The sequence below is a fragment of the Narcine bancroftii genome, chromosome 5 (assembly GCF_036971445.1).
Source record: "Narcine bancroftii isolate sNarBan1 chromosome 5, sNarBan1.hap1, whole genome shotgun sequence".
Classification (NCBI taxonomy): Eukaryota; Metazoa; Chordata; class Chondrichthyes; order Torpediniformes; family Narcinidae; genus Narcine; species Narcine bancroftii.
In genome coordinates, this window is record NC_091473.1 from 73395940 (window position 1) to 73408291 (window position 12352).

General features: G+C 41.5%; 1 long non-coding RNA gene across 1 annotated transcript in view; it reads left to right on the forward strand.

The window, feature by feature from the left end:
• Positions 1-11960, forward strand: part of LOC138762722 (uncharacterized) — a 48872-nt gene extending 36912 nt beyond the window's left edge. The window contains exons 4-5 of the long non-coding RNA XR_011357093.1: positions 5349-5457; positions 11794-11960. This is a non-coding gene — a long non-coding RNA (uncharacterized lncRNA). The remainder of the gene's footprint in view (positions 1-5348; positions 5458-11793) is intronic.
• Positions 11961-12352: the final 392 nt, after the last annotated feature.

The window sequence follows — 12352 nt, forward strand, 5'->3', positions numbered from 1 at the left end:
GAATTTACAAGAGAAAAGGACCTTGATCAGGGTGAGGTTGAAATAGAACAGGCTTGTATGCTGGATAATGTGGAAATTAAATAAGGGGAAATGTTGGATCTTCTTAAAAGCATCAAGATTGACAAATCACTGGGGCCGGATGTGATATATCTCAGGTTGCTATGGGAATTGCAAGAAGAGTTAGCTGGGGCAGTAGCTATAATCTTTGAATCCTCTTTGGCTGCAGGGAAGGTGCCGGAGGATTGGAGAAAGGAAAATGAAGTCCCGTTGTTTAAAAAAGATAATAGAGAGAATCTTAGGAATTATAGTCCAGCGAGTCTATGTCAGTGGAGTGCAAATTATTGGAGAGGATTCTTAAGGAGAAGATCTATGGGCATTTGGAGAAGTATAGTCTTCTCAAGGATAGTCAAAATGGTTTTGTGAAGGGAAGGTTATGCCTTACAAGCCTAATTGAGTTTTTTGAGGAAGTAACAAAAGAAATTGATGAGAGTAGGAGGCAGATGTGGTCTACAAGGATTTTAGAAAGGTATTTGATAAGGTCCCCCATGATAAACTCATCCAGAGAGTCATGAGGCATAGGATAGGTGGAACCTTGGCTGTGTGGATAAAAAATTGACTTGCAGAAAGAAAGCAGAGAATGGTAGTGGAAGTATTCTGCTTGGAGGTTGGTGACTAGTGGAGTGCCACAAAGATCTGTTCTGGGACCCCTGCTCCTTGTGATGGGTCAGCAAGTTTGCGGATGACACGAAAGTTGGAGGAGTTGTGGATGGAGCTGAAGGTTACAAGAGGATATAGACAGGGTGCAAAGTTTGGTGCAAAAGTGGCAGATGGAGTTCAATTCAGATAAGTGTGAGGTGATGCATTTTGGAAGGACAAACCAGAAAGTTGAGTACAGGGTTAATGGTCAGTTACTTAATAGTATGGATGAATAGAGAGTCCTTGGGGTTCAAATCCATATATCCCTCAGGGTCACCACACAGGTTGATAGGATATTTAAGAAGACCTATGGGATGTTAGGCTTCATTAATAAGGAGATTGAGTTCAGGAGTAGAAAGGTCATATTACAATTCTTACAAATCTCTGGTAAGACCACACTTATAGTATTGTGTTCAGTTCTGGTCACCTCATCATTGGAAGGATGTGGAAGCTATAGAGGGAGTGCAGAGGAGATTTACCAGGATTGGAAAACAAGTCTTATGAGGGAAGTCTCATAAGGCATCGTTTGAGTTCTATGAGGCATAGAAATGGGAATTTTCTATTTGGAGGGTAGAAAGAAGAGAGGAGACTTGATAGAAGTCTACAAGATTATCAGATGCATAGATAGGGTGGACAGCCAGCACCTGTTTCCCAGGGCAGGATCAGCAAGCACCAGAGGACATACAGTATACAAAAAGTGAAGGGAGGGAAGTTTACAGGAGACATCATGGGTAAGTCTTTTATGTAGAGAGTTGAGGGTGCCTGGAATGCCTGGAGGCTGAAACATTAGGGGCATTTAAGAGGCTTGAAGACAGGCACACAAATTGAAGAAAAATAGAGGGTTACAGGGTAGGGTGGGTTTAGTACTTATTTTTAAGGAATATATGGGTCAGCTCGACATCGAGGGCCGAAGAGCCTGTACTGTGCTGTAGTGTTCTATGTCCAGCGGCCATGATGATGGTAATTCTTGGTTATAAACTATTGCCCCAGCAGATTTCTTCTGATTCATCATAGATTAAAGACTGTATCTTAATCTCAAAATTTTAACCCTTGTATCAGATAAACAACAATGAATCCACTAGTAATGTTCTTGCCTCTGAGTTAGGTTGTGTGATCAAGAGTCATACGAGAGACTTAAAATAAAAAAAAAACTAGTCTGTGATTTAAATGGAGTATTGAAAAATAGCTATCATTTTATGTATTAAAATATGCTTTTGGATGTGAACATTAATTATTTCATGATAGTATTTTCAAAGAAAGCAGGAATGTTGATTTATCCATAGAACTATTAAACATCAAACCCTGCAGCGTAGAAGCAGGTGTTTCAGCCCATCTTAGTCCATGCAGAGCCATTATTCAATTCCTTCTACATTCTCACCACCGGGTGGGGGGCATCCGTGGGCATTGCCCCCAAACAATGTATTGTGACGCCCCCCCCACCCGCACGTGGCATCGCCACCCCAAATAAGTTATGGTAATCTTCACCTGCAGCACTAGTGTCCCTAGCATGCGTGGGTGTCACTAGTCTAGTGTCACTAGCTTGTAGTGTCACTAGTCTCCATGCAGCAGGTTTGTCTGTTATGTCAGAGGGAGGGGTGGTGGCAGCACACAGAGGAGGTTCATGGTACGCAGATAAGCACCACCACCCCTGCACCCCGCTGAGCGAGTTTTAGATCGTCAGATTGTGGAACCCCCCCCCCACACAATTTCCTAAGGCTTGTTCTGACACCAACCCTGCTCACCACTCTCTATGTGTAAAAGTTCCCCCCTCCCCCAAAATCTTACCTTTCACTCTCAACCCATGGTCTCTAGTTCTTGTCTCACCTAACCTCAGTAGAAAAAGCCTGCTTCCATTTATATCCTTTATCCAAACTTTCCTTATTCTTCTATGCTCCAGGAAATAAAGTCCTAACTTTTTTAACCTTCCCCTGCAACTCACTTCCTCATCTCAGCAGCTTATGAGTAAATTTTCTCTGTATTCTTACAATTTTATTGATAGCTTTCCTGTAGTTGTGACCAAAACTGCACATAATACACTAAAATTGACCTCACCAATGTTTTATATAACTTTACCATAACATCCCATCTCCTGTACACATTTCTCTGATTTATGAAGGCCAATGTGCCCAATACTTTGTTTATGACCCGATCTACTTGTGATATCCAGCTTATTGTACAATACAATCCACCACGTGGAGTAGCTCTTCATCTTTTGCTCTTTGGCCCTGAGATGAACCCTGCTGTGGACAATGCTGGAGGAGTTGTTGGTAAGGTGTTCACTGCAGAGGGTTTGGGGCCATTGTATATTGCTGTAGTTGTAGATAGCATCTGAGTCATGCGCACATTAGACAAGGAATGAAGGGTAGTATATTGTAGTCCTTGGTTGCAATAAGCCTGCATTTACAGTCGCTTGTATCAGTAGTATTAAGTCCGACGTGACTGGATTGTACTGTGCTTGTAAGAGTGTAAGCAGTTGCTAATATCAGTAGTATTAATTCGAATGTAACTTGCTGCACTGTGTTGTGTGATTTAGAATATTTGTATGTGTTGTCGCCATTGCAATCCCTTTACATTTGTTTCAATAAAGAATATTTCTGCATTCACCCTATGTCCACACCGACTATACGTTAAACATATTTTTTCTTTTTTTTCTTTGGCTTGACTTCGCGGACGAAGATTTATGGAAGGGTAATGTCCACCTCAGCTGCAGGCTCGTTTGTGGCTGACAAGTCCGATGCGAGACAGGCAGACACGGTTGCAGCGGATGCAAGGGAAAATTGGTTGGTTGGGGTTGGGTGTTGGGTTTTTCCTCCTTTGTCTTTTGTCAGAGAGGTGGGCTCTGCGGTCTTCTTCAAAGGAGGTTGCTGCCCACCGAACTGTGAGGTGCCAAGATGCATGGTTTGAGGCGATATCAGCCCACTGGCGGTGGTCAATGTGGCAGGCACCAAGAGATTTCTTTAAGCAGTCCTTGTACCTCTTCTTTGGTGCACCTCTGTCTCGGTGGCAAATTACAGCCCTTCTAGTCTGCACTGAACCAAGTACTCTCCTCTAGTCCCACCTGCCCCTGCATCTTGCCCATAACCCTCCTTTCTCCCCTCATCCATATACCTTTGAACCCACTGAACTTTTTCCTTCCCACACAACAACGTCCTACACAAGTTTTGCATCCAGTTGATCACTTCCAGTTGTCGTCGAGTTGGATGTGGTAGTTTTTGACTCTATTCGGTCCAGTCCTTGTGAAAAGATATTTCCTCAGAGTAGATAGGTGTAAAATTGCAGGAATAGGTCCCAGAAATAACCAAATACAAATACACAGCATTTGTTTTGTTATAAAGCCTGACAAATTATTGTATGCTGATTACCACGTTGTGTTTGTGGAGATTACTTCTGGTAAATGAGCTACTGTGTTTCCCACATTATTTTAGTGAGCACACTTCAAAAGTGGAAGATTCAAAAATTATGTATAAAATGTACTTCGAAGATGTGCTTTTCTTTTCCTCTCATTAGGCATTCTCTAATTCAATTATCAGGGATTTTTTTTTAACTTTCTGAAGACATTGACAGGGTACAAGGAACCCTCAATAAGGCTGCTATTTCTTTGGCTTGGCTTCGCGGTCAAAGATTTATGGAGGGGTAATGTCCACGTCAGCTGCAGGCTCGTTTGTGGCTGACAAGTCCGATGCGGGACAGGCAGACACGGTTGCAGTGGTTGCAAGGGAAAATTGGTTGGTTGGGGTTGGGTGTTGGGGTTTTCCTCCTTTGTCTTTTGTCAGTGAGGTGGGCTCCGTGAGAGCCCACCTCACAGGCTGCTATATCTAATTAGTAAATTGTACAAATGAATGGTTTTGAAGTTGAATGCTGTGATTGATTTAAAGAATTTTGAGGAATCTTCCTGATTCAAGTCATGCACGTTTTTACAAAAGAATATTATCCATTAATCAGCTGTTCAGTAGTGCCACAACAACAACCTTTCACTCAACTTTATCAAAACTAAAGAACTGATTGTGGACTTCAGGAGGGGTACCAGGAGAACACAAACCAGTCTTCATCGAGGGATCAGCAGCGGAAAGGGTTACAAACTTCAAATTCTTGGGTGTCAATATCTCTGAAGATGTATCCTGGGTCCTTCATGTCAATGCAATCATGAAGGCTCAGCAGAGGCTTTACTTTGTGAGAAGGATGAGGAGATGTGGTATGTCACCAAAGACTCGTTCAAATTTCTTCAGGTATATTGTGGAGAGCATTCTGACTGGTTGCATCACTGTCTGGTATGCAGGTGCCAATCCACAGAACAGGAAAAGAATACAGAAAGTTGTGAACTTGGCCAGAGCCAACATGGGCATCAGTCTTCACTCCATAAGAGGTGGTTTCTCAAGAAAGCAGCTTCTCTCCTCAAGGACCCTCACTATTCAGGCCCTACCATCAGGAAGGAGGCACAGGAGCCTAAAGATGAACACCCAACAGGACAAAAATTTCTTCTTCCCCTCTGCCATTATATTTCTAAATGGACAATGAACCATAGACACTATCTCACTTTTCTCTTCTGTTTTAAATATATAATTTATAGCAATATTTACAACTTTAATGCTGTCACAAAACAATGAATTTTGTAACATGTTCATGACAATAAATTCTGATTTTGATATTGACAGGCCTAAATAGGGTGGACAACCAGCACCTTTTTTCAGGGATGTCAATAGCAAGTACCAGATGACGTCTGTTGAAAGTGAGAGGTGAAAATGCTAAAGAGAGATGTCATTGGTAAGTTATTTACACAGAGAGTGGTGGGTGCCTGGAATGCATTGCTTGATGTGGTGGTGGTGGCTGGTATAATCATGATATTCAAAAGACTTAGTTGGATGTTAAAAAAATAGAGGGTTATGGATGGGATGTGGGGAAGGATTAGATTGTTGTGGAGTCAGTTTATGCAGACTGGCACAACATCAAGGAGCAAAGGTCCTGTACTATGCTGCAATGTTCTATGTTCTTCAACCTCCCATGTCATTTGAAACATAACACTACGACAAAACTAAAAAAAATCTGTCTGCGCTACTGAAACAGGACAATTTTTGCACCACTGGCCGACTGTGAATATTTATGATTTATTTTCTTTTATTTATGTATTTATTATCTTCTTTTTCTCTTTGTGGTGTCTTATGGGTTATTTATACTGAAATTATTGTAGGTGTGCTTTGCTTGACAGAAAATTGCATCCGTACATTGTACTTCATGACAATGAACTCTCCTCCTCTTAAATTAAGCATGCTCTTGTGCAGGTTGGTTACACACTCCACCATGCTGATGTCCAGGGATGGTTTTTGATAAAGACAAACAGAAAACTAATTAAAGACATAAGTGTCTAATCAAATGATTTTGCACCTGAAAACATCACTGCAGGACAATTGCAATGTGACAACTAAATGTCAAGGAAATGTAGCTGAAAGACTACTAATGTTGCTTTTTGTCCCACTATCAGTTCCATTCAGGCATTAGCATATCTACACTGTTTTTATAATCATTACAACTGCCGCTAAGAAACAGAAAATTTGCACAAATTTTCTGTTCTGTTGGCAGTGTAAAAATGTCATGACGGAACTTGTTTGCTAAATTCCACTCCGTAATTTTTCCACCAAGACCCCTACACATTTTTACAGAGTGGCTTCAGTCTAAATTGACCGCAGCACTCTGTAAGAAACTGATCTAATGAATACAATGTTTACCCTCCAACAAACACCACAGCACAGGAAAGCAGTGTAAAAGTGCTTAGGAAAAGTGCTGAGGGAAAGTTAAATACAGTTTGAGTTGTAACTCCATGTTCGATGAGCATTCAAAGGTCTTAATACAAATTTTCAGTCTACTTTTTGATTATTTTTGAATGTGATTGCTTTGATAGCTATTTAGCCACTGACCTTTGCTGAGTTGTTTCTGCTTTAGTTTATTGCCAGTCTGCTTTTCGATTATTAAATGTCAAGTTGTGTACACAGAGCATCATAACATTTGTATTTGGTAGATTTCTTTATTCATGATTGTGTAAGTGCATTTTGGTGGGAATATATTCGAAGGAGTAAATGGAAGTTGACCTGAGGGTGAATTCTTTGAATTTGCCAAAAGTCCTGAAACATACCTTTTGCTGGTAATTTCTCATCTTAAACTTATGTCCTTTAGTTTGACAATCATCTACCCTTTGAGCCAAAGAACCATAGAACATTACAACACAGAAACAGGCCCTTTTGGCCCTTTCAGTTGATGTTGAACTATTTTTCTGCCTAGTCCCGCTGACCTGCACACTATACCTCTCCCATCATGTATCTGTCCAAATTATTTTTGAAAGTTGGAGAAAGACTGTGAGCATTCACTTTATCCATTCCCCTCATGATTTCAAAAACCTCTATAAGGTCATCCCTCAGCCTCCTACATACTAGGGACTAAAGATCCAGCATATGTAATCTCTCCTCTATAACTAGCAACATCCTGCTGAATCTAATCTGTACCCTACCAACATATGCAATGGTGAAAGAATTACATGGGACAACACATTTTTTCAAAAGGTTTGCTTCCTGATAAACAACTTAAAGCAGAATACAAAGATAATTTCAGCTTTGCTCTATCACATTGGGGAAACATTAAATTAATTTTTATTGAATTTAGCACGTATAATCGCATAATAATTCTGACACATTGTGTCAGAACTGACCTAAAATTGTTTTGCCGCTGATTTTCATTTGTACTCAGCATCTAATGCCTCTCATGTGAGGTCCCAACAATAGTCAGCCATCATTGATGGATTCCCATTGCCCTGATACTGCTTTTGTATGGTCACAATGTCCAGGTGAAACCTTTCACCGTGTTCGCCACTGACTCCACCAAGCTCAGTAAGGAAGAAGTCCAAGTGTGAATGCAGAAAATTAATTTCAATGGCATGTTGCCTTCATGGTTTTGTCTGCTTTAAATAGACTTAAAATATGACCTAAATCACTAAAATAGGTTATATCTTTTAAAAAATGTTAGGTGATAGGAACATTTTCAGGTGATTTTCATGACTAGCAGCCCAGAATCCATAATTCATTGTCCAGTGTTATTTGGACAATACACAAACTTATTTTTCATTCATATATTAAATGTCATTTCAATATTTGATCACAAAGAAATAATCATATGATGGAGTGAATGTGGGGTCAGAAGTGCATCTTGGTATCAAGTAGGGTGCAGAATTTTGGTTCAGTGGTCATGAAGGTAATTGGAATTGGTGAAAAATTCATCAAGTCTGTGGTATATTAAGGCTTTGACCTTCTCATAGCTTGGCTGGGGGAAATGCGTCTCAACAAAGAGGAAATATTAACAAAAGGTGTGCGATTAAAGGCGTTTGAGTGCAGGATGTCATTAATGTTCATATAAAAACTGAATCCATGTCTGTGGACGACATCAGGAAAAGAGGAAGAAAAGGATGGATCCTCTGTAGTCTCCAGAGATAATTGGTGGACACTTGAGGAAATACACTGAACACAATATCTAAGAATACTTACAAGCAAAGGAAATCCCACCTGCTGGATATGCCTAACAGTAATTACATGCTCGGATTAAAATGAATGAAGGAAAAGTTCAAGTTTATCATGAAGAAACAAGCCTTCCGTCGCGCATGCAGCCATCTTCAGCGCAAACTCCGGGAGATCCAAAATGAGTGGTGGACTAGCCTCGCCAAACGAACACAGCTCAGCGCGGACATTGGCGACTTCAGGGGTTTCTACGAGGCTCTAAAGGCTGTGTACGGCCCCTCACCCCAAGTCCAAAGCCCGCTGCGCAGCTCAGACGGCAAAGTCCTCCTCAGCGACAAGATCTCCATCCTCAACCGATGGTCAGAACACTTCCAATCTCTTTTCAGTACCAACCGCTCAGTCCAAGATTCCGCCCTGCTCCAGCTCCCTCAACAGCCCCTAAGGCTAGAGCTGGATGAGGTTCCCACCCTGGATGAGACATATAAGGCAATCGAACAACTGAAAAGTGGCAAAGCAGCAGGTATGGATGGAATCCCCCCAGAAGTTTGGAAGGCTGGCGGCAAAACTCTGCATGCCAAACTGCATGAGTTTTTCAAGCTTTGTTGGGACCAAGGTAAACTGCCTCAGGATCTTCGTGATGCCACCATCATCACCCTGTACAAAAACAAAGGCGAGAAATCAGACTGCTCAAACTACAGGGGAATCACGTTGCTCTCCATTGCAGGCAAAATCTTCGCTAGGATTCTACTAAATAGAATAATACCTAGTGTCGCTGAGAATATTCTCCCAGAATCACAGTGCGGCTTTCGCGCTAACAGAGGAACCACTGACATGGTCTTTGCCCTCAGACAGCTCCAAGAAAAGTGTAGAGAACAAAACAAAGGACTCTACATCACCTTTGTTGACCTCACCAAAGCCTTCGACACCGTGAGCAGGAAAGGGCTTTGGCAAATACTAGAGCGCATCGGATGTCCCCCAAAGTTCCTCAACATGATTATCCAACTGCACGAAAACCAACAAGGTCGGGTCAGATACAGCAATGAGCTCTCTGAACCCTTCTCCATTAACAATGGCGTGAAGCAAGGCTGTGTTCTCGCACCAACCCTCTTTTCAATCTTCTTCAGCATGATGCTGAACCAAGCCATGAAAGACCCCAACAATGAAGACGCTGTTTACATCCGGTACCGCACGGATGGCAGTCTCTTCAATCTGAGGCGCCTGCAAGCTCAAACCAAGACACAAGAGAAACTTGTCCGTGAACTACTCTTTGCAGATGATGCCGCTTTAGTTGCCCATTCAGAGCCAGCTCTTCAGCGCTTGACGTCCTGCTTTGCGGAAACTGCCAAAATGTTTGGCCTGGAAGTCAGCCTGAAGAAAACTGAGGTCCTCCATCAGCCAGCTCCCCACCATGACTACCAGCCCCCCCACATCTCCATCGGGCACACAAAACTCAAAACGGTCAACCAGTTTACCTATCTCGGCTGCACCATTTCATCAGATGCAAGGATCGACAATGAGATAGACAACAGACTCGCCAAGGCAAATAGCGCCTTTGGAAGACTACACAAAAGAGTCTGGAAAAACAACCAACTGAAAAACCTCACAAAGATAAGCGTATACAGAGCCGTTGTCATACCCACACTCCTGTTCGGCTCCGAATCATGGGTCCTCTACCGGCACCACCTACGGCTCCTAGAACGCTTCCACCAGCGTTGTCTCCGCTCCATCCTCAACATCCATTGGAGCGCTCACACCCCTAACGTCGAGGTACTCGAGATGGCAGAGGTCGACAGCATTGAGTCCACGCTGCTGAAGATCCAGCTGCGCTGGATGGGTCACGTCTCCAGAATGGAGGACCATCACCTTCTCAAGATCGTATTATATGGCGAGCTCTCCACTGGCCACCGTGACAGAGGTGCACCAAAGAAAAGGTACAAGGACTGCCTAAAGAAATCTCTTGGTGCCTGCCACATTGACCACCGCCAGTGGGCTGATAACGCCTCAAACCGTGCATCTTGGCGCCTCACAGTTTGGCGGGCAGCAGCCTCCTTTGAAGAAGACCGCAGAGCCCACCTCACTGACAAAAGGCAAAGGAGGAAAAACCCAACACCCAACCCCAACCAACCAATTTTCCCTTGCAACCGCTGCAATCGTGTCTGCCTGTCCCGCATCGGACTGGTCAGCCACAAAGCTGACGTGGACTTTTTACCCCCTCCATAAATCTTCGTCCGCGAAGCCAAGCCAAAGAAGACATAAACATCCAGACGAAGCAAAACTTCTCTAGACTGAGGTTCACATACATAAACACACAAAAAAGAACAGATTTGAATATATCCATAACAATATTATATAACATAAATATATATGTAAAATAAATAATTTGAACAGTATGAGTTTTAAAGGGGTAAATTTTTCATGCAAAGAATTGTTTGTATCTGGGGTGAGCTATCAGAGGAGGTGGTGGAGCTATGGTAATAACATATAAAAGACATCTTGACATTTACTTAAATGAGTAGAGCAGAGAGGATATAGAATCAATACAGGAAAATGGATTAGTACAACCTAGGAAGAACCTATTTCTAGATTGCATGATTCTGTGACTCAGATTCCAGCCTGGAGTATGCATTTGATCATTTATTCCAATGTTAATAGGAATTATTTAATGTGTGTTTTAGGAAATATTTAAGGAAGGAGGGAATTGGTATCTATTCTGTTCAGTAAAATCTATCAAGTGGGAACAGAGAACGGTTTCCTCGATAATTTTACCATTTTATTAAATTTATACAGCATGTGAAGGCTAATCTTAACGTGCAATAACGTACATGGAGAGAAGGAGGGAGGGTCACAGGGAGGAAGGCCGATATTGAACATAATGATTGGTGACCAGATGTCCAAAGATGTGACACCTTAGAGTAAAACAAGAATATTTGCAGATTCTGGAGTTTAGTGCAGTACATTAAAGTGATGGAAACAACTCAGCAGGCCAAGCAGCATCTATAGCAAATAAAAGGTTGTCAACTTTTCAAGCCTGAGCCCTTCATTGGGAATAGACTAGGAGTGATACATTATGTTGGATTTTGACTGGGGCTCAAGATGCTGATTTACTTAGTCTGGAACTAATAAAAATATGCCATGCATAAGTCACTGTAAGCATGCTTTTGCAGAACTTAATTTTGGGTATTTTGGTGATATCAACAGTGAGAATTCATGGCCCATCTCTAGTTTCTCGGAAAATGTTAAAGTCAACAATGTAGTGTGAGACGAAAGTAACAAGGATGCAAGATAAATTAAGTGTGGCAGGTTCCATTCCATAAAGGGCTTTAATGCAGTAATTGGATTTTCACAATATTGCAGTAGATATTTTTTGATATTAGCCCATTAAATAAACAGAAACAGTTGAGATTAGTATCAGAGTTTGCCACAGTGAGATATAAATTCCTGACCTTTGGGTACCATCCACTCAAGGGAAATTATGTTTAGATATTAGAACTTTAGTTGCAATGAAATATGCTTCCATAACTGATGAAGAGAGTATCCAACAATGTGAGGATGATGAGCGTCTTAGAAATGCAAAGAACTTGCAATGTTTTTTCAATTGATGTAGGATCCACTAAAACAATCAACAAAGAAATGAAGCAGATTGGAGAAGTTGGGATGAGAAAAAAAAATCAAAGTTTTACAAGTTCTGTATTGGATTGAGATCAATGAAAATCATTTGAAGTGAAGCCAAATTTGAAGCTCTGACTCTAAAATATGGATGTGCTGACAGATCGAACAGCAACATGAAACTAAAAATAAATCAATAAAACACCAACTGTTCGTTTTGAATTAATGTTCTCCAAAAAGTTTTGATTCAGATGTGGATTTACTTTAGAGAATGTCCCTTGATTAATTTCAAACATGAGAATTAGACTAATGATTTTGTTCAACATATTAACCCCAAAGATCAAAAGCAGCTCAGAATGTGTACGAGAATTCTCCCAAATTCCATGAGGAAACTGCTATGGGCTCTCCTCATGAAAAGAATTCAAGATCATCTGAATGAAGAATTTACTTCAACTTGGACAGGTGTTGGAGAAGTGGTGGACAGATTCTTTGGCTTGGCTTCGCGGACGAAGATTTATGGAGGGGGTAAAAAGTCCATGACAGCTGCAGGCTCGTTT